Genomic DNA, 24,405 nt, shown 5'->3' with positions numbered 1-24,405 from the left:
GGGCTCTCTGTATTTACAGGGTTCTGCATCCATAGAGTTAAGCAACCACATATTTAAAATGTTTGAAAAAAAAACAATTTCAGAAAGTTCCTCAAAGCAAAATTTGAGTTTTCTGCACACAGGCAACTATTTACATAGTCTTTGAACTGTGTTAGATTATATAAGTAACCAGAGATAATTTAAAGTATATGTGGAAAGACGTTCTTAGGTTATATACAATACTATGCCATTTTATAGAGACTTGAGCATGTGTGGATTTTGGTATCCATGGGGAGGGGGTGGTTCTGGAACCAATGCCTCCTATATCCTAAGGGACAACTAACTATACTTTATGCCTGTATTTGTACAAGTAGAATTTCATTGTTAAAAGTCACTGCACGGCAAACATTGAATATTATTTAAAATGATGCCAAAGAAGCAGGTGAGGGTTGTGGAGAATCCTTCAAAAACTGCAATAATAGGTTCACAGAGAGCTATTTCAATTATATTTTACAAAGATTTAAGTTCTCAAATAATGTAACCCCAGATTTTGCATTGTGTCTCATCAGAGTTGCTATTACAATAGACTAATCACACACTCTGATAGGGAATATGTAGAAAAAAATGAAAGCTTATGTGAGCCATATTTTAAAATGATGGCACAAAGTCAATCATGCAGATGCTTAATTTCGCTTATCAGATTTTTGTCTGTGAAAGGTAAATCCAAGCATTATTTACAACTGGGAGGAATAGGATTCCTATTTTTTAACACCTAAATTATATGTTAAATTTAGAAGTTGGGAGATATAACTATTAAGATTATTTTTACCCTTTTCAGAAAATAAGACATTTAAAGAAGAAAATTTTAGCAACTTACTAAATACAGCTGTCATATATCTTGGGTATTACTAAGAAGAAAATTTTAAAATATTTTATTCTATCATCAATTATTTTTCAGAACACATGGTATGTATGTCTATTATGTATGAACAAGTACACACTGAATACCTTTTATTTTCTTCATATGCATATTCTTACTTTGCTAAAATTTTTGGTCAAAAACCTATCTTTAGAAAATTCAGTTTCTGTACTTGCGTGTGTAAGAACCTAATATCTAAATATTTAAAGCAGTCAGTCTATATCCTTTCAAGTGGAGACAAGGGGCTATTTTTTATGAAAACAAGGAAAAAATATTTTCTCACCTTTTAATGTTAATGTGGTGTGTGTGGGGGGGTGCTGTATATGTATGTGTGTTCTGATCATTTTCTATTTTATTTGCTTTGTCTGACACTACTTTCTTCCCAATGACAGTTTTTTCAGAACATTATTTTTTGCTTTTTTTTTTTCCGTTTGCTTTAATTGTTTGATTGGGTCAGTCGATTAAGATCTATCTTATATCATATGCTACTAGAGAACTTTCTTCTCTGTCTCCTCCTGAATGTATCCAGGTAAGCTTACACAATCCCATGGAATAGTAGCATCCTTCAGAGTTCTTAGTGTAATCTCTATTCTTACTTTAAGGTAGTTTACTGAACTGAATGCCTAATAATCACTTCAATATTGTCATGGCTATATTCTGTTTCTGTTGAAATGATCATTAACTACAGTACCTGACTCCTGATAAAAGATGAAACTGTGAAAGTCAAGAGTTCCATTTAATATATGTTACTTTTGAAGCAATAATTAGATATTTAAGATTAATTATAATTATCATCTGAGTATAAAAGTTTGGTGATAAAAGTAGAAATTGAAGAAATGAATTTTGAACCAAGAATAGCATTTTAAAGTCATGGGGTTAGATAAAAGAGTGCCGATGGGGAGTGTGGATAGAGAAGAGAAGAGGTAGCAAGATTGGAGCCTGAAGCATTCATATTTAGAAGTGAGTTAGAGAGGATGCTTCAAGAGCTCTATCTGTAGAACTGAGAGCACTAGCATTGATTTGGCTAAAGTAGCATGACCCATTTCATAATTCGAAATCAGTAACCAAATAAAGGTCATAGGACTTAAACCCTAGAGATTTTATGAAACTCAGAAAGATTGAAAAACTGGTTCAATCTTCCTTTAGATAAGTCACAAGACTAGCGAAATTAACCTTGATATATTTATGTGTACAAGTTATAAATGGAAATGCTATTAATAATGTCTCACAATGACATTAAACAGGCTGTGATTATTCTGTCAGAAATAATATTAATGTGGGTAACAAAACTGTTGTCTCATGTCATCATCAAAAAGTAATTAAGAATGCTTATCTACTCAGTTGATCAGAGCAAAAGATACCCAGGGATCAAGTTTCAATCTTTATCCATAACTCTGTTGGTAGAAAACCTGAAACCAAAGACACCTTTTAACCTTTCTGTGCCTCACTTGACCTGTTGGTCCAGTGAATATAAAATGATGTTAACCTCAGAAAGGTGCTGCAAGAACTGGGTAATTGTTTATCTCATAAAAAAGGACTGGTAGAATAAAAGGACAAAAAAAAAAGAGGTAGATTAAAACATCCAGACAGTGAAACTTAAATAGAGAATTTTTGGTTTGGATATATATATATATATATATATATATATATATATAGATTCAATTAAACTTCCAAATTGAATCAGTACCTTAACAAAAAACCTTGTACATTAAAATAAAAACTTATAATGGTGGTAAAATAATGTGCATAAAGGGGGAAAACGAAGTCCAGGTTTGCTTTTAATATTGGCTAAAACACTAAATTCTGTCATTATAAAAAATTGTGTACTTACGTGATTTGTAAATCCTGGCTTTACTCTATAGAATTTGATATTATTATTTCTAGCTTTCTCTGTTTGCTCTTTACTTTGACTTAACAGATCTCAGGTATTTCAGTTATTTTCCAAATAACTTGTATGTTGAATAAGTCACTGGTTGTTCAATGTACTGTATCTTTTCACTCTGACTTAGTCTTTACAAGGTAAATCTTGCTGCATTGCATATGACTTGCTAAGATTTATTCATCCAGTGAAACTGAAAATTTAATAATCTTAGCCATGAAAAAAAAAGGTGAATCTTAAGATTTTTGATCCTTTTAAATTTTTGCCTGTATTTTTCCTTACAGACAATAACACTGGATAGCTATATGTCACATAATGTGGTAATACTCCCTGAGAACTTAAAATCCTTTACCTTATCATTACATAATCAGTTCAATTCAATAAAGTCCTTTTTAAATGTGCTTTATTTGCTTTCCAGTTTTGTAGTTGGGGAGTTTTCCATGGGTCAAAATAAAAGTAAAATCAGTCTACAGACTAGTAAATTTAAGTTACTGATGTCAGTTGTACACAGTGTGAATTACAATTGTACCAGCTTGGGCACATTTAATTAGCTAATACAGAAAACAGTAAAAATTTTAACAGTATTGTAAGATGAAAAAGAACAACCCTGGATTTTTGCCTTTATATTTTGTATGTAGTTTTAATTTTTAAATTCTCTACATGCATATTGATTTTATCATAAAAATATAAGATGATCTATACTCTATTTACATTCTTAAAGACTATAATATTTTTTGGATTTGCTGTACTATAGTTTCATTATTCTTTTGTTTCTTGTTATTTATACCATTTCCATTTTTTAAATATTTTAAATGATACAATTAAAAACATCCATGTTTTATACCACATTTTGTTTATTCATTAATTTGATGGACATTTCAGTATTTTCACCTTTTTGTCTATTGTGAATAAAACTATAATAAACATTGATTTAAGAATATATATTTGAATTCTACTGTTAGGGACTATATTGTGCTTCCTCAAATTCACATTGAAGTCCTTAATCCCAATACCTCAGAATATGACTGTGTCTAGAGATAAGGCCTCTAATGAGTGAGAGAGTCAGGTCCTAGGCAGGTTGATAGGGAAGCTAGGGGTCCCCAAGGAGAGAGGGGTCTGGAATTCTCAAGGAGGAAGAAAGGACAAACTTTTTTTCTTTCTCCACATTCCTTAGGATTATATAACAATAATATATCTTTGGATTCAACCTTCTGTTATCTTAAAATGTTAATTATGGGAGTAGACCTGGTCTTTACAAGGATGTATCTTGCCTAAGGACAGTGTTATCTTAAAATGTAAATTATGGGAGTAGGTCTGATGAGGTCTTTACAACCTCCAGATATTCTTTGGATTATATAACTTCATTGTTAACACTAGCAAGGGGGTACTCTTTCTGCCCACTTCTGATGCCTATATCAGAAGCTTTCTCTATCTCCTTTATACTTTAATAAAACTTTATTACACAAAAGCTCTAAGTGATCAAGCCTCGTCTCTGGCCCCGGATTGAATTCTTCTCCTCCAGGGGCCAAGAATCCCGGTGTCTTCGTGTGATTCAACAACAACCTTTCATGAGGTAGTTAAGGTTTGTGAGGTCATTACGGTGGGGCCCTAGTCCATTGTGATTCGTGTTATTTTAAGAGGAGAACATTAGGACACAGAGACACAGAGGGAAGACAATGTGAAAACAGAAGGAGAACATGGGTTCTATAAACCAAAGAGAGGGGCCTCAGCAGAAATCACTTTGATCTTGACTTCTAGCCTCCCAACTGTGAGTAAATTTCTGTTGTTTAAGCCATAAAGTTCATGGTATTTTGTTATGGTAGCCCAAGCAAACTTGGGATACTTGCTTTCAAATTCTTTGGGTACATACCTAGGAGTTGAATTTCTGGATCATATATTTATTTTTATTTCTGGGTCATAAGTTAATTCTGTGCTTAAATTTTTGAAAGATAATTAATTCTTTCTATAAACATATGAGTACTTACCCCATGCCAAGATTTTGAACTATTATTTAGAAATCAAGGTAAATACATTTCTTTTTTTTTTTTTTTCCAGAGAGCTCACTATCTAAAAGATTAGAATATTATAAGATTAAAAAGTCAGATGCAATAATAAAAATGTTTGAAAGTTACTGAAGTTTAATTCACAATATATATTTGACAACATTAAATGATTTTACTTTATTCCTAAATTAATATGTAAAAATGGCAATATATCCTTATAGTAGTATCTTTGTGCAGTTCATTGTACGAGAAAAAAAAGTCACAAATCCCCACTGCTTTCAGCCATATTTCTGTAATCTGAAGGTTCACAGCCCCCAACAAGAAGTAGAATCTATTTCCTTACCTCTCCTATTGGTCTTTAGTCACATGATTTGCTTTACCCAATGCAACATTAGGCAAAATGATTTAAGCAGTCTGCAAAAATGCTTGCACACTGAGGCTCACTCTTTTAGTAAGTTTGAATCTCTAAAGTCATCATATGAAAGAATCTAAGTAATCTGTTGGAGGATGAGAGACTGTGTAGAGAATTGAAGCGGCCCAGGTAATAAGATTATATCTGATCATAGACATTAATAGAATTATTTTTAAAAATCTAGAAAAAGAGCAGCTCTTTGGAAAATAAGCTGCACACTTCTGTAAGTCTGTAGAAATGCCACTCAAAATTCTTATCTCCGTATTCTGGTTTTTTTTGTGTGTGATTTTCAGTCTTACTATGTATGAAGCATATACACTAATCAGTTCAAGAAAAAAATTGTAATTTTTTATATTTCTCTTTCTTTAATTTCTACTTTTATCTTTATGGGTTCCCATTCTTATTCTCACTTTAGTCTTCTACAAAGATTTCTTGTCTTTGTAGTCTCTTGTTGTGAGTGCTTAGATTACAGATTTTGCACCTCTCTCTCTTTATAAATATAAGCATGCAAAATTATAGATTTCTCTTTAAGCACTGATGTTTGCATTCCTTAAGTTCTGATACACTTTAGTATCATTATTATTCTGTTGAAAATATTATCTAATTTTGTGTGCTTCTGTTTTTAATTTGTGGATATTGAAAATGTGAGATACTGCCCTGTTAGGAAATATCCACTGATATGTATTGAGGGATAAAAGGACAACATGTCTTCATCTTATTTGAAGGAAAGAGACAATAATAAAGGCAATATAGGGAATTTATAGTTTGTAGTAATTATTAATACTATTCTGTCTTTTCCATACATTTGAACTTATTGCAAAATGAACATTTAAAAGAAAATAAAGCTATTAGTCAATGACAAAAATATTTGTTGCTGGAAGATAAAGATGGTTCAACATTAAGGAATCTGAAAGTGCATTTCAATATGCTAAATAATTAAGTGAGAATAACTGTATCATTATCTCCATAGTTTAAATATATTAAAATTAAATATTTATTTCAAATAAATTTCAATAAAAATTATTAACAACCATAGAATAGAAATAAAGTCCTTGTTTTGGTAGAGTACATTTATGATAAATATACCATATTTCTCATTTATAACAAAATATTATCAGTAGAAGGATACCCTTGAATTCAGAAACTAGATTTTAGGATACCCACTACCATAACTACTCTTGAATGTAAAATCTGAGATAATTAGAAATTAAATAAAAGCAATAAAACTAGAAAATACATGAAAGTGTGAAAATAAGTGAAATGAAGATTCTCTTCATTTTCAGAAATTATAAGAATTATTTATATTTATTATTTATTGCATAATTATTTATGCAAATTTGGAAAACTCAGCAGTGGCCACAGGACTGGAAAAGGTCAGTTTTCATTCCAATCCCAAAGAAAGGCAATGCCAAAGAATGCTCAAATTACCACACAGTTGCACTCATCTCACACGCTAGTAAAGTAAGGCTCAAAATTCTCCAAGCCAGGCTTCAGCAATATGTGAACTGTGAACTTCCAGATGTTCAAGCTGGTTTTAGAAAAGGCAGAGGAACCAGAGACCAAATTGCCATCATCTGCTTGATCATCGAAAAAGCAAGAGAGTTCCAGAAAAACATCTATTTCTGCTTTATTGACTATGCCAAAGCCTTTGACTGTGTGGATCACAATAAACTGGAAAATTCTGAAAGAGATGGGAATACCAGACCACCTCACCTGCCTCTTGAGAAACTTGTATGCAGGTCAGGAAGCAACAGTTAGAACTGGACATGGAACAACAGACTGGTTCCAAATAGGAAAAGGAGTACATCAAGGCTGTATATTGTCACGCTGCTTATTTAACTTACATGCAGAGTACCTCATGAGAAAAGCTAGACTGGAAGAAGCACAAGCTGGAATCAAGATTGCCAGGAGAAATATCAATAACTGAGAGAGTCATTTCCTAGGCAGATTGATAGGGAGTCTAGGGGTCCCCAAGGAGAGAGGGGTCTGGAATTCTCAAGGAGGAAGAAAGGACAAACTTTTTTTTTTCTCCACATTCCTTAGGATTATATAACAATAATGTATCCTGCCTGAGGACAGTCTCTGGATTAAGGACAGACTTTGGATTAAACCTTCTGGCTAATTCTGTTATCTTAAAATGTAAATTATGGGAGTAGGTCTGATGAGGTCTTTACAACCTCCAGACATTCTTTGGATTCACTGGAGAGTATATAACTTCATTGTTAACACTAGCAAGTGGGTACTCTTTCTGCCCCCTTCTGATGCCTATGTCAGAAGCTTTCTCTATCTCCTTTATACTTTAATAAAACTTTACTACACAAAAGCTCTGAGCGATCAAGCCTCGTCTCTGGCCTCGGATTGAATTCTTCTCCTCCGGGGGCCAAGAATCCTGGTGTATTCGCGTGATTCAACAACAACCTTTCATAACCTCAGATATGCAGATAACACCACCCTTATGGCAGAAAGTGAAGAGGAACTCAAAAGCCTCTTGATGAAAGTGAACGTGGAGAGTGAAAAAGTTGGCTTAAAGCTCAACATTCAGAAAATGAAGATCATGGCATCCGGTGCCATCACTTCATGGGAAATAGATGGGGAAACAGTGGAAACAGTGTCAGACTTTATTTTTTTGGGCTCCAAAATCACTGCAGATGGTGACTGCAGCCATGAAATTAAAAGACGCTTACTCCTTGGAAGGAGGGTTATGACCAACCTAGATAGCATATTCAAAAGCAGAGACATTACCTTGCCAACAAAGGTCGGTCTAGTCAAGGCTATGGTTTTTCCAGTAGTCATGTATGGATGTGAAACTTGTACTGTGAAGAAAGTTGGGTGCCGAAGAATTGATGCTTTTGAACTGTGGTATTGGAGAAGACTCTTGAGAGTCCCTTGGATTGCACGGAGATCCAACCAGTCGATTCTAAAGGAGATCAATGTTCTTTGGAAGGAATGATGCTAAAGCTGAAACTCCAGTACTTTGGCCACTTCATGTGAAGAGCTGACTCATTGGAAGACTCTGATCCTGGGAGGGATTGGGGGCAGGAGGAGAAGGGGACGACAGAGGATGAGCTGGCTGGATGTCATTACCGACTGGATCGACGTGAGTTTGAGTGAACTCCAGGAATTGGTGATGGACGAGGGAGGCCTGATGTGCTGCAATTCATGGGGTCGCAAAGAGTCAGACACGACTGAGCGACTGAACTGAACTGAACTGATGCTGCATGCTGCTAAGTCACCTCAGTTGTGTCCAACTCTCTGCGACCCCATAGACAGAAGCCCACCAGGCTCCTCAGTCCCTGGGATTCTCCGGAAAGAACACTGGAATGGGTTGCCATTTCCTTCTTCAATGCATGAAAGTGAAAATTGAAAGTGAATTTGCTCAGTCATGTCCAACTCTTCGCAACCCCATGGACTGCAGCCCACCAGGCTCCTCCATCCATGGGATTTTCTAGGCAAGAGTACTGGAGTGGAGTGCCATCGCCTTCTCCAAATAAAAAAGTATAAAACATGGCTACTTAGAGATCCACATAAAATAAATAACAACTTTCTTATATGTTATCAAAATAGCTATATAAGAAATTTAGTTCATACTAGGAAATATATGTGTATATACATATTACCTATCTGCTCAGTCCTGTCCGACTCTTTGTGCCATGAAATTTTCCAAGCAAGAATACTGGGCTACCATTTCCCATTCCAGAAGATCTTCCCAACCCAGGGGTTGAACCCAAGTTTCTTGCACTGGTAAGAGGATTCTTTAGTGCTGCGCCACCTGGGAAATCCACCTAGGGATAAACCTAATAAGAGATTTATGGGAATAATGTACTGATATTTACTAGCTTATATAGAAGAGACAAAAATCCAGAGAATTACTTATAATGCATGGCAAAACTATTTAAATACCTCAATTATTTCCAGTCTATGCTATTGATTTAAAGTAGTATCAGTCAGTTCGTTCTGAAAAATTCTTTAGAACCAGAAAACCTATTTCTAAAGTTTACCTGTAAAATTAGAGTAAGAGTAGGAATTGCAAAGAAACTTTTGAAGAGAGTATAGTTCTGCCAAACTTCTCTATTTTTACTAAGCATGTAATATTTATCTAAATATGTGATAGTAATGTTAATACAAACCAAACTATTTAATTTTGGATTAGAAAAATGAAGTTGTGGAAGAGACAAGTTAAGACTAAATATTTGTATTATAGTTTCTTAAATGTGGTCTTTCAAATCAATGAATCATTATCTGATTATATTTCAATGTATCCATATTATCTGATTATATTTGTGTCAGTTGCATGTGAATATTATATTATGTCTAAAATTTAACCATTTGTGTTTGTGTCCTCAGTAACATAATCACAATTTTCTTTATAATTATTGTCTATCTTTATTGAACCATTTGATATAATGTATGTTTTTATGTTATGAAAATCTTTCTTGACTTTTTTTGTTGAATTTAATTTCTTTTGCAATTTTGTCACTAGATTTTCTATACTCATATTTTTAAGTGAGATTATTCTGGGATGTATGTGTGTGGGGGCCAATATATGTACATATCTGTCATATATGTATGTAAACATACTCAGGCATGCACATTTTTAAAGTTTATGCTAGTTTTGTAAAACTTATAGTTTTCTCCTATTTTTCTTTGTTTGGGATCAATTTATATATTAAGGAAACTGTGTGTTCATTCTCTTTTTGAAAGAAAAATTCTGGTCCAGAGCCATTATTAGAGCTAAGTCTTTGATAAATTTCTCATTTTAATTGGCTTATTTGTATCATTACTCTTTCAGTATTGATTTCTTCTGGCATCAGTTTTGATGATTTTAGACTACATTAATTCTAAAAAGGATTTGAAAAATTTACATTTTATTTTTGTTTTTTTATGGAATATTTACTAAATTATATTTCTATGTTTTGTCCTAACTAGTCTTTCATTTTCTTGCTATATCATTATACATTTAATGTAGGTAAATATTTTTAACAAAACAACATTTGTATTACATCTTTACCATCTGAGCCGTAGAGCTTCCCTGGTAGCCCTACCATCTTTCAGATGGTAAAGAATCCAGCTGCAATGTGGGAAAACTGGATTCAATCCCAGGGTCTGGAAGGTCCCCTGGAGAAGTGAATGGCTACACACTCCAGTATTCTTACCTGGAGAATTCCATGGACAAAGGAGCATAGCGGGCTACAGTCCATGGGGACACAGACAGTTGGACATGACTGAGCGACTAACTTACACACACATGTATAATATATAAGGAAGATACGTAAATACCTCTGTATAATCCCTACAATTAAATTCATTAAAGATCAAATAAAAAATGAAAAAGTACTATTAAATATCATCAAATAATTTCTCAGCACCAAGGTATCAAGTGAGTGATATGAAGTGTAAACCAACCATCTGCTATGTTTCATGTTTTTGTAATATACTTGTTTCCTTCATCATAATGCTAGCAAAAATTATGTGTGCAGTCATGAGATGATTTCCGGGCATGCTGTTCCTTCCAGATGTAATTTTGTGATCAATCTTTTTTTGTTTCCTCTTCAATTTACTCATTTAGTAAGAATTTAGTGAATATCTATGTGCACATTGCTCTGTACTCAAATTAGTGATTTAAAAATAGTGTGGAATATGTCTCTTTTCTGGGACAATTTGTTGTGCATGGGCACATAGGGATAAACCCTAATAATTTAAATTTACATACAACATGAAATATACAGATGTCTGATACAGAAAATAAGTGCAAAAATAACAGAATAGGCCTAAAGAGACTGAGTCAGAAATATAATAAAAATATGGACTTGAATTGGACAATAAGTAATAAGTAAATTTTGAGAATAGAAAGACAAGGGGAATAGAAAGACAATTGGAAAAGTAAATACTTTACTTCAAAAGTAAATATTTGAAGTAAGTATTCTTTCAAAAATCACTTTTCTGTTTTCATTCCAATAAAATTTTGGTAATGTTGGCCCAATAGAAACTAAGATGTTACCATATAATATATAATAGTTACTTTTTTGTGTGTCCACATTTAGTTTTGAGGAAAGAGAAGAGAAATATACATCTTCATCTGCTATAAGATGTTCCCTCTGTATATATTAAAAAAATTGTTACTGTTTTGTTGTTTTGGAAAAGCAAGATTCAATTCAATTTAATAAATATAAATGATTATTACAGGATGGGGGAAGATTATTATTACAGTTAGTAGTTATTGAGTCCTTGCAGAATGCCAAGTGCTCTTCAGTTAACCCATCTTTGGGTTAACTGTAAAGACTGGCATTACTGTAAAGCTATTTTACCAGCATAGAAATTCTAGTGGTTACTTGGGTCCTAATAAATCACAGCCTGTAAAGGCAGGATTTGAACTCAGTCGCATACAGCTAGAACAGGCAGCGTGCTCCATTTTATGAGTAGATCTGAGGCTTTTGCCCCTGACTCAGTGACTAGAAAGGAAACTACAATCCCTTTTTGCTCTTAGGAGAGTGACTGCAAACATACCATGTGATTGTAAGAATGAGAGATTTGTGAATGCACTGCTTCCTAACTCCCTTAGAGCAGTGTGAATGCAGGCTGAGACTGACTCTTGTCCTTCAACTATTTAAACAAGAGTTAGACCCCATTAGATCTCAGATGGGTTTTTCTACCTTGACACCTGGACATACAGTTGCTGTGGTCCTCTTTTAAACCAAGCAACTTATGGACCAATTTGATAAGTAAAAGTCCATTTTAAAGGAGAAAGTATAAGGAGAAAGTATGGACAACAGGCTTCATCTGTAAAAGAAAGCAAAGGTCAACTTTTTAATGTCTGTGTTTATCAGGAAAATACTGTCCTCAGAGCTCTCACAATTACAGAAATCAGACACAGAAATAAACCTACTCTTATGTACTTTGTGCCATATTTACATTGCTTTTTAAGTGACAAGACTGTTTTATATGTTACTGTGGAATAGAATATAGGAATGTGTATTAGCCGTGTTTCAATAATAAAGGTAATATACAAAACAGTTAAAATTCTAGTTGTGATAGATTAGAACACAGTATTTTCTTTCAAAGTTTTTAGCATATGTTGATTACTTTAATAAATTTATATTTTCTTTATGTGTGTGTGCTCAGTTACTTTAGTCATGTTCAGTATTTTCTTTTGATATAAATAAATGTATGTTGTGATTATATAAAAAATAATTATTTTCAGTTTTTGTAAATTTGTAAGAGAACTTTCTGAGACTCTAAAATTTAGCCTTAACTGTATTAATCACAGTAGCTTCTCTCTTCACACAGTTAATTACTTTAGGTTATCTAAGTAATATCCATAATTTACACTCAGATAATTCAGCTGGATTTATACAGAACTAGACATGGAACCACAGACTGGTTCCAAATAGGAAAAGGAGTACATCAAGGCTGTATATTGTTACCCTGTTTATTTAACTTCTATGTGAACCTCATGTGAAATGCCAGGCTGGATGAAGGACAAGTTGGAATCAAGATTGCCAGGAAAATTATCAGGAATCTCAGATATGCAGATGACATCACCCTTATGGCAGAAAGCAGAGAGGAACTAAAGAGAATTTTGATGAGAGTGAAAGAGGAGAGTGAAAAAGTTGGCTTAAAATTCAACATTCAGAAAACTAAGATCATGGCATCCGGTCCCGTCACCTCATGGCAAATAGATGGGGAAACAGTGGAAGCAGGGGCTGACTTTATTTTTTGGGGCTCCAAAATCACTGCACACGATGATTGCAGCCATGATATTAAAAGACGCTTACTCCTTGGAAAGAAAGTTATGATCTACCTAGACAGCATATTAAAAAGCAGAGACATTACCTTGCCAACAAAGGTCCATCTAGTCAAGGCTATGGTTATCCCAGTGGTCATATATGGATATGAGAGTTGGACTATAAAGAAAGCTGAGTGCCGAAGAATTGATGCTTTTGAACTGCAGTGTTGGAGAAGACTCTTGAGAGTCCCTTGGACTGCAAGAAGATCCAACCAGTCCATTCTAAAGGAGATCAGTCCTAAGTGTTCACTGGAAGGACAAAGGTGAAGCTGAAACTCCAAAACTTTGGCCACCTGATGTGAAGAGCTGACTCATTTGAAAAGACCCTGATGCTGGGAAAGATTGAAGGCAGGAGAAGGGGATGACAGAGGATGAGATGGTTGCATGGCGTCACCAACTCAATGGACATGAGTTTGGGTAAACTCCCGGAGTTGGTAATGGACAGAGAGGCCTGGTGTGCTGTGGTCCATGGGGTAGCAAGGAGTCAGACATGGCTGAGTAACTGAACTGAACTGAACTGAAGTGATATATATATATATATATATATATACATACATACATACATATATATATATAGACACACACATACACATATAAACACACACATATAGAAATTCAAAAAATAAAAATGAAGAGGAAATAAAAACAATAATAATTGAAATAGTCATGGGGAACATTGATTATACTAGAAATACCAAAGGATTGAGACAATAATGTTTTCTTTTAGATCAAATGATCTTAATAATCTCTTCAATCATCTATTTTATTTTCCTAAACTAGATTATTAAGACCTTTCTGCTATGTGGCAGTTGGGATGTACCAAGTGGATAAAATAACAGCCTAGGAAACTGCTTGTTGAACCCACTTATTACAGTTCTCATTTTTAATATAATTCAGGCAACCTTACATGAGCTTATATTCTGAGCTAAATCTAACATAGTTCTGTTTTTTGATCTCAAATCCACCAAAACTTCAGTTCTATTGAAGTGTTAGTATCGATATCACATCTCATAAGCTGCTAGTATTTAAACACTGAGATAAAAATATAGACATAGACAGAGGTAGATAAAAATATAGCCTCTTCAAAGACATAAGACATTTCAGTCCATGATGTATTAAGCACAAAGAGCGGATGATTGTTTATGTGTGTAAATAACATGCAGAAAAAACTCTAGTTCCTTGAAACAAATATAGGGAATGAGAGCATTATACTATGCTAATAGTCATAAATTACAGCTATCCTGAAAAATGAATTTGTTACATAAAATAATTAAAATGTTGTTCAATAGGTCACTAGTATTAAACATTCAAAACTTCAGTATTCTATTCACCTCCGAACACATTTTCTATTGTTTTTCCTGGGAATTGACTTCTCATTTTGGGGAACTGTCATTTTGATGGGGGTTAACATCAAAGATCATCTTCCCACAGGGTCATGTTACTAGAGAGTTTGAAGACAGCTGTGGTGGGATTTGCTTTATATTAAACTTAGTCTGAAGGAGAAAGGGAGGCCCCCAGGTAAACCATCACAGCAGGGCATTTCAAAGTAATGCTTGGCTGGTGGCCACTTTGAACTGTGATATATAGATATTGCTGAAGTGTGTTTCTTTCCCTTTACCATCACAGATATTAATTGTAAATGTTTGATAAGCACTTTTTACAGAGTAGAATCTCCTATTACTTATTGGCTTTTAAATTTTATATAACTACAAAAATTATCATTTTATATGAGTACTTTTTAAATGTTTATTTTATGCTGTCCCCCAAAATAGAATAACATCATCTCCATTTGAGTTCCTTCTAATTAATTATTCAAGACATCAAAAATTATCCATAAATACTGAATTATTTTCATACTATATGATAGTTTTAGAATTTCCTTACACTTTTTACCAGTCTTGAATTATAACTATGAAGGAGAATATATACACAAAATATTAAATTGAAAAGGTTAAAAAATCTGTGTGGCTTAAGTAGCCCAGACTCTCAGTACCTAGATGTGGATGAATTAATCATCAATGACTAATATATGTTTTGTATAGTTTGAATTTTATTAATTTGCATAATGAAGGAACTTCAGCCCATTGGAATCCATGGGAAATCAATCATTTCATGTACAGTGTTCACTTCCCAGCTTTGGAACCATACTGCCTGGAAATGACAAAGTAATTCCCAGAATTTCAGTGTTAATTACAATGTAGTACATCACTGGGGCCCTTGTTTGAGAAAAAAAAAATCTTTTAGAGATCTGTATTACATTTCTGGCCACTTCAAATACAGTTGTAATTATATAAGGAACAGATTATGTTTCCTAATTTTGATTTTAAGCATTTTCGTAAGTGTTATCAAAGATATTTATTTTATAACTTTTGCAAACTTTTAGAAAGAAATTGCTAATCCTTATAAGTCTCATAAAAGTAGTTTGGATCCAGGGTATTGTAGTGGATATTGTGAAAGTGTCCACATTTACTACATGATACTTCCTGGGCAACCATTATCCCACTGTATGGCAATAGGAGGGCTGAGACCATTCACAGCTGTATCACTCAACTGGGAACTGCCTTCAGCCATAGGAAACTAATAGCTCAGAGGGTGTCCTTGCTAGAACACAGCCTGAGGTCAGCTGCTGGCCAATGATGGAGAGGGGGTACAAATGTCTAACTTCTGTGCCTCAGTTTGGAACAATGATGAAGCCCCATCCAAACTCCAGAGCTCCTCATAGAGTCAGCTGAATCCCCCATTGTCATCATGGTATTTGTCTTCTTCTCCCTCTCAATCTAATTTCTCATTTCTTTATTGATGTATATCGTAAGAGTACTCCACAACAAAGCTTCTACTTTCTATCGCTCATTTCATGATCTGTTCCAGGAAACTCATGTAACACCATTATGCTTGGAGTAGACTCAGGAAATCCACTCTAAACAGCAGACCTTCTAAACAGCAGATCCAAATAAATCTACCATTCTATTTGTTATTTATATTCAATTATTTATGTCTGATTCACTAATATATATTACCGTTCATTCTAAAACAAGAAATACCACCATAAAAATAAATCTTGAAAGATGTTACCTTCTTGTCCCATTTTTAACCATTACTCACATGTAGAAAATATTTTATTAACAAAAACAATAGGAGTAACAGAAGTTACCATTATTCACTCTCTGATACTGGGACATTTAAATAGATTCTTTAATTTCACCTCAGTTTTGCAAGAGATATTATTATCAACAAGTAAATTTCATTTATCTAATCCTCAGTGTAAATTACTGATGAAATTTTTAGCAAATGTAAAAAAATAAAACTGATTTGGGTAAATGTTAAGGAACTGACAACTGCTTAAAGATAATAAATGACAAGACAACATCAAGCCCCAGATCAAAAGGATTCCAAATCCCAAGGGCTTTCCATTTATTAGGTAGTTTCTTAAAGTGTACAGAAACTAATAGTCTGGGGCATACATATATATAGATTCAATTACAGCTGAAAAATAATCACATACAGCCAATTTAAATGTAGAAGAAGGAGGAGAAAAGGAGATGGAGGGGGAGCAGAGGAAGAAGGAGAAAGATGATATAGAAACTCAGCTATAGAAACTTACTCTAATCTATACGGAGAGCTCATAGTAATAGAGGCTGAGTCCTGAAAGGAAGTACTCTGAGAGACAGAAAATGAAAGATGCCAGTCAGAAGCCCTGGAACCAGAAACTGGCACAGCATAGTTTCTACACTATTCCATTGGTCAAAGCAGTCAGACTTTCAATATTTAAGACAGAATATAGACCAAATTTACTGACACGATGAAGGTTAAAAATTATGACTATCAGTAATTTACCACAGCCTTGAGATGACAGGGTGAATACTTAGTGGAAAAAATATGTATCTATAGATATACATGTCTTATGCAAACTTAGGAAGACAAATATTCCCTATGTTTCTCCTCTGTATCTTAGTATCATTTTCTCCTCTCTCCCTCTCCTCTCCCTCCACTTCCTCCTCCTTCCCTCCATCCTTCCCCTCCATTTTTCTGTCTTATCACTTAAGTTGGTGGTAAAATTTATAGAGACAATGCTATAGGTCTGGGAAAAAGAGGTTAAGTAGACAGTTTTCACAATGCCTAAAAACTGGAATGCTAAAGGCAAATCTTCCTTTCAATTCAGAAAGTTCTCAAGTTTAGTGTTCCATATAAAGAGAGTGTTGGAATTAAAACAAACAAAAAAAAATCTTTAGGAATATTAAGGTGCTAGATGAAATTTGTTTCACTGGCATACGATTTTAAACTTTATATATATTATCTTCATGCAGCATGTATTTCATGTAATGCCAGTGAATGTTCAAACTACCTCACAGTTGCACTCATTTCACATGCTAGCAAGGTAATGCTCAAAATTCTTCAAGCTAGGCTTCAGCAATACATGAACTGAGAACTTCCAGCTGCACAAGCTGGGTTTAGGAAAGCCAGAGGAATCAGAAATCAACGTGTATACATTTTCTAAATAACTTCACTCTCTCAGTTCAGTTCAGTTCAGTCGTTCAGTTGTGTCCGACTCTTTGCAACCCCATGAATCGCAGCACGCCAGGCCTCCCTGTCCATCACCAACTCCCGGAGTTCACCCAGACTCATGTCCATCGAGTCAGTGATGCCATCCAGCCATCTCATCCTCTGTCATCCCCTTCTCCTCCTGCCCTCAATCCCTCCCAGCATCACAGTCTTTTCCAATGAGTCAACTCTTCACATGAGGTGGCCAAAGTACTGGAGTTGCAGCTTTAGCATCATTCCTTCCAAAGAAATCCCAGGGCTGATCTCCTTCAGAATGGACTGGTTGGATCTCCTTGCAGTCCAAGGGACTCCCAGGAGTCTTCTCCAACACCACAGTTCAAAAGCATCAATTCTTTGGCGCGCAGCCTTCTTCACAGTCCAACTCTCACCTCCATACATGACCACAGGAAAAACCATAGCCTTGACTAGACGAACTTCACTCTCTAGGAGTATTCTAATGAAATCAGAGATTTTCAAGATAAAAATGGGCTTCAAATCTAGTGTTTCATTTTATAGGTACTGAACTTGAGGTCCAGGGAAATTAAATGATTTGTCTAATCACATAATTTTTGGTAAAGGCAGGACTAAAAATTTTGGTATTTTATTAATATTCAGAACTTATTAGAATATAGCTTAATACATCAGTATACCAGCATCAGAACAACTCACATGTCAATATCCTTTTAGCTTTCAATTTTAGTTTGAGCAATCAATTTCTCTTTATATAGAGATATTTTAGGACTCATGCAACTTTATTATAATATTTAGTATACCTTTTTATAGTTTTTTATTCCAAAGTGGGAGCATAAATATATTTGATAAAGTTTGCATTTTTTTTCTGGAACTGAATTAAACCTGAAAGGTGAATATGTGTGTGTTTAAATTCTCTCCATCTTAATATGCTCACATTTTTATGAAATATGAAAATCAGCTTTATGGAATTAATCTATTTTCTAATAACTTCAGTTGAAACCAGAGATGAGCAAATTAGATCTCCCTTTATAAGGAGCAATAAGATGTCATGTACAGGCTTAAAAATCACAGACAGTTGGATTAAAACTCCAGTGACTCTGGCTACTTTACTCTCTGCTTCTCAGGTTTCTCACTGAGCTTGATTGTTTGGAGATTAGAAGTAATATATCCAACTCACCTAGAATAGCAAAGACCTTAAATGTTTATTAACTTTTTATCATTGGTTCTCAGAAACATTATGTTTACTAAGGAGATTGTGTAAACATTATAAGATAGTAAATGCATAAATATATACAGTCATTAAACCCCACTAATAATCAGAAATACATGTAATTAATTTAGCTACGTCCTTTAGGAAGCAAGTCCTTTATGCAGAAATGGTATCTTTCACTTAAATAATGTCCTCAGAGGAATAAATAATGTGTGCCTTGTGTGCTAAGTCACTTCAGTCGTGTCAAACTCTTTGCCACCACATGGACTGTAGCCCGCCAGGCCCCTCTGTCCATGGACTTCTCCAGGCAAGAATACTGGAGTGAGTTGCCATGCTCTCCCCCAGGGGCATCTTCCCAACCCAGGGATGGAACCCAAGTCTCTTATGTCTCCTGCATTGGCAGGCAGGTTCCTTTATCACTAGTGCCACCTAGGAAGCTGTAATGACTTTGGAAATCATTGGAATTTGTATCACTCAGTGAGGAGGTCTTTATCAGATATACAAGTTCCAACTGATTATCATTGTATGGACTAATACATCAGTAGCCTGAATCTGGTTAAGTCTTCAGTGCTTTTCAGCCCTAAAACATTGAGGTTAAGTCAACAATGACAGCTTCCAACAGCAAGTTTCATTGAAAATTGTCTGTTTGTGATTCTGGAGTTGTTTGCGTTTTATTCATTTTTAACAAGGAAAGATAATAATTTCAGATATGCATTTGATTTTAAGGAAATTTTTTTAGTCGATTAAAACTAGATTTGTGAAGTTACAGTCAGCTGTCAAAATTATTTCTTAAACTGTGAAGACTTAAATATTTATATGAAAAATTTTAAGTAAAAATAGCCATAGAATAAATATAAAAGTAACAAACTTTCTAAATATTAATTTAAAAATTCACATTTTTCTTCACCTTCCTTTTAAATAAGTAATAATCCAAAGTTTTCAATTTGTAAAGCATTTGTGTCAAAAGTTACTAATACTTAGAAGTTTTCTTTTTTATTTTGCTTAAACCAAAGAATTTTAGAATAGAATTAAAGACATTTGAGACACAATACTTTATTTTTAAATTTAAAAGGGCACAAGTTGGCAAAGATATTTTCCCAGCTGCAAAATTCTAACAAAATTCTATGCTCGAAAATCCCTTGTAGAGTGTATATAACTTTCAAGACTGATTTTTCTCATCGAACACTCTTTCCAAATATTCTCTATAATTGTTGTTTTTACTAGACTCTGACTCCTTAAAGATAGGAACTGCATGACTTTATCCATGCCAATTACCTCTTAGATATGTTTTCATTTATTCAAGAATTAAATTCCACTCTTAACTACTAGCTTCCTACAAATTAAGGTTATTAAGACTCTGGAGCTAAACTCTCTTCATTTATAATCCATATCTATTGCATATTGGATAAGTATCTTAGTTTGCTTATCTACAAAATGGGAATAATAATAGGCCCTATTTCCTAGGTTCTATGAAGATTTAAAGTGTTAATACATATTAAAACAATGAGAAAATATTAAACATATTAAAAATATTCATAGAACATACTAAAACAATTTGAGAACAATCTGAGACATTCACTATTAAATGACAGTTAGGCAGTGGAGCACAGAGGTTAAGAGAATGGACTTGGGAACCTAGAGCCTGATTCTAACCCTTTTGCCAACAACAGGTGTTACCTGTAATTTTGTGCTCATTAATATCTGTATGACTCAATAGCTAACATCTATTCAGTTCAGTTCAATCGCTCAGTCATGTCCAACTCTTTGCAACCCCATGGACTGCAGCATGCCAGGCTTCCCTGTCCATCACCAACTCCCAGAGCTTGCTCAAACCCAGGTCCACTGAGTCAGTGATGCCATCCAACCATCTCATCCTCTGTCATCCCCTCAGCTTTCTTTTTGGTCCAACTCTCACATCCATACATGACTACTGGAAAAACCATAACTTTGACTAAATGGACCTTTGCTGACAAAGTAATTTCTCTGCTTTTCAATATGCTGTCTAGGTTGATCATAGCTTTTCTTCCAAGAAATAGGAGTCTTTTAATTTTATGGCTGCAGTCATCTTCTGCAGTGATTTTGAAGCCCAGGAAAATAGTCTCTCACTGTTTCCATTGTTTCCACATCTATTTGCCATGAAGTGATGGGACTGGATGCCATGATGTTAGTTTTTGGAATGTGGAGTTTTAAGCCAGCTTTTTCACTCTCCTCTTTTCCTTTCATCAAGAGGCTCTTTAGTTCCTCTTTGCTTTCTGCCATATGGGTGGTGTCATCTGCATATCTGAGATTATTGATATTTATCCTGGCAATCTTGATTCCAGCTTGTGCTTCATCCATCCTGGCATTTCACACGATGTACTCCGTGTATAAGTCAAATAAGCATAGTGACAATATACAGCCTTGACATATGCTGGAATAATGATAATTGCTAAGAAAAACATATGATGCCTACTATTTTTGATTAACTATATATCTCAAGAGGTATTCCATGAAACTGTTCTTACTGCCAGTGAGGGCTTTCCTTTCAAACTTCTGTATGGTTTGCTACCACAGTATACTGAGCTGGAGTTTATGTGAGCCTTGAAGGCTTACACTACTGTAACTAAATTAGAAACAACTTCTTTCTTTTTTGCATCCTATTCCTGGAAGGCTTTAAAAGCAGGGTTACTCCCATAACAGAACAGGAACCACCAACAAATCACTCCAAAAGTAGTGAGTCTGAGAGATCATATACCTTGAAGGAAGGTTAAATGGAGTTATGAATTTAAAAGAAAGAGGAAGAAAAAGAGAAGGGGGGTGGCAAATGAGGAATGGACAGAGAGAAGTAGAATAAAAATTTTTAAAAGCTTTAATGTTTACTGTTATTTCCTTTCCTCGAGTATACAATTCACCTGTAATGCTTCACAATTACTTTATTTTATGAGTTTGGAAAAATATTTTGGTTACTAGGCACTTCCTTTATGAAACAGTAGAAAAAGATCTCTAATATTATACAAATATGCTTTCCCTATGAAGGCATGGATCACATTCAAGTCTCCAAACAAGCAATCTATTTACTTCAACATATAGCAAGACAAAACCTTGGGATGGGCAGATAGGCCTGTAAAAAATACATGTCCTGGTAAGAAGTATCACATAATTCACCTTTGGATTCTGTCTGAAGGATGTCTCTGCTCTTCTCATGCAGTTTGATATCTGGATACTCGGGCCAGAAGCCTTCCTTTTCTTTCTGCTTTGTCTTCAGTACTATGTACATTTTACTTTTTTTTTTTTCCTCCAAGTATCAACTCTTGATTATACTCCATTATGTACTCAGTGGCTTGGCTTTCTAACAATTTCCTTTTCTCTTTTTTGACCATGATTTCAATAGCACTATACCCTAATGCTTCTGAGGTGATGCTAGTGGTAAAAAAGGAGAAATGAGAGATATGAGTTCGATCCCTGGGTTGGGAAGATCCCTTGGAGGAGGACATGGAAACCCACTCCAGTATTCTTGCCTGGAGAATCCCATGGACAGAGGAGCCTGGTGGGCTACAGTCCATAGGGTTGCAAAGAGTCAGACACAACTGAAACGACTGAACACGCAAGCGTATTCTAATGCTGACCTTGACAACTTGGTGTGGTATGTCCCTCTAAGTTTATAATTATTATTTTTAGTTTTTAATGAATCTGCAGTGGGTGATATTTCAACAGGTTTAAATGATACCTTTATTCTAGGAGAATAAAAACATAAGCAAGCTAGTCTAAGAATTAGAGGATAAATTTCTTTCAAAAGCATTCATGAGCACATGGGGGAAACACATACACGTGTCAATTTGTTGTCATTCTACACCATGAAGAGTTATACAAAGCAAGTAATCTGTGATGCCTATTTAAAAGAACAATGTCTTAGATTCAAAATTCTTATTTTATTTATAACCAAACTTACATCTAGAATTTCTGACAAAACTACAACCTTGAATTTCACCTGAACTTGAAATTCCATGTCAGCACTGAGCATCATGATTTCTCAGTCCTACTACATCTCAGTCTCTACACATTCCTGAACCTTATTCCCATCCTCATGTCCTATTTCATTAAAAGGTAGTATAACTGATGATTGGTACTAAAGACGTAAAGTGTATTAATTTCCTTTGTCGGCTACTTTCAGATGTCCAAGAACAAATTTTGTTGTATTATATCAAACCTTCCTATACCCATTTAAAATTACTTATCCAATGCTGCAGTAAGACTATATCCCTGTTTATTCCTAGCAAGATAACTGATCCCTTTCTGGAGTAGATTAAAAAAAAAAAAAAGGCTTTCCTGATGTTCTCATTTTATTTTTCTTTAATTTGTTTTTGTGGTGGTGGTTTAGTTGCTAAATCATGTCCAACTCTTGCGACCCCATGGACTGTAGCCTGTCAGGCTCCTCTGTCCATGGGATTCTCCAGGCAAGAATACTGGAGTGAGTTGCCATTTCCTTCTCCAGGGGATCTTCCTGATCCAGGAATCGAACCTGGTCACCTGTCTTTCAGGCAGATTCTTTACCCGCTGAACTATGAAGGAAGATCCAAAATTTATATTCTTATTTCTATTCATTGCGACCATTGACCTCAGATTTTAAAAACCTAGTTTCAATGCGATTTATACCATGCAAAATTAAATTGAAAGGTCAAATAGGTACTTTAATCATTTTTAAAAATTCTTCTTAAATTATGCAGATAATATAATAAAATTAACTCTCAAGCAGAATGGTCTGTAGACAAACCCCTGCAGTTGTCAGAACTGGTTGACATTATGCAGCTATTTCAGATAATGCAAGAAATGCATTATTACATAATATCTTGCCTGCTTTTTGCACGTGACAGAGGAACTAATGATATTTTCTAAAGTGAGTCATTGCCCTGTAGCATTACTCTCTGCCAAGCAACCTCCAGCTGCTTTCTCAGACCCACTTTTTGTGCTTGTAATTTTCTTTTGTTCCTCATCTCCTGAAGTATTAGGACTAAGGCTGGGTATTTCTCTTGTTCCTGTGCCTTTACTTGACCTCTCTCTTTACCTCTGGAGCTGTCAGAATCCAAAGAGTAATATATGAAACACCACATTGAATATTAGCAACATTTTCATCCATCAATAGATAGTGAGCAAAATGTCTAACTGACAGCTGACAAAGCTTTTCTTGTCTTCAGTCCCATGGCACAATTCTAACAGTTGCAGTTTTCCCAGATGTATATGGATGCTGACTGTGCTAGTTGACATGCTGTTCTTAGCAAAATGCAATGTGTTCAATCAAGCTGGTAGAGCCAGAGTCCATAAATTTATCATGCAAATGTTAGTGGTGAGAAAGCCTTCTCAAAGGATGCTGATGCAAAGTGAGCCAGGATTGGTTTCTCTTTCCAACCAGACACTTCATTCAGTGCTATTGTTGACCTCAACAGCCCTGGGGCCAAGTTTCTCACGATCATTCAAAACACTGGTAACATTTATTTCAAAAGAGAAGTTATAATGAAAAACTCTCCATTTGTAAAATGAACACACACCAACAAAGATTTTCCAGACTCATTATATATACAAGGACATTGTTAGAAAATGTACCAGGATAACACTTTGCCTTTGTTGAGACAGAAGGAAAGATGTGAAATATATGTAAGAATGTTAGAACTCCACTAAATTACAACAGGAAAAAATGCTAAATGTAAATTTTACTAATAAAAATGGCTGTACTG

The 24,405-nt window shown here is 34.6% G+C and overlaps 1 long non-coding RNA gene across 1 annotated transcript in view; it reads left to right on the top strand.

The window, feature by feature from the left end:
* Window positions 1–4,412: 4,412 nt before the first annotated feature.
* Window positions 4,413–24,405, top strand: part of LOC133250104 (uncharacterized) — a 35,116-nt gene continuing 15,123 nt past the window's right edge. The window contains exon 1 of the long non-coding RNA XR_009737230.1: window positions 4,413–4,545. This is a non-coding gene — a long non-coding RNA (uncharacterized LOC133250104). The remainder of the gene's footprint in view (window positions 4,546–24,405) is intronic.

The sequence above is a fragment of the Bos javanicus genome, chromosome 6 (genome assembly GCF_032452875.1).
Source record: "Bos javanicus breed banteng chromosome 6, ARS-OSU_banteng_1.0, whole genome shotgun sequence".
NCBI lineage: Eukaryota > Metazoa > Chordata > Mammalia > Artiodactyla > Bovidae > Bos > Bos javanicus.
This window is presented reverse-complemented; position numbering and strand designations above follow the sequence as displayed.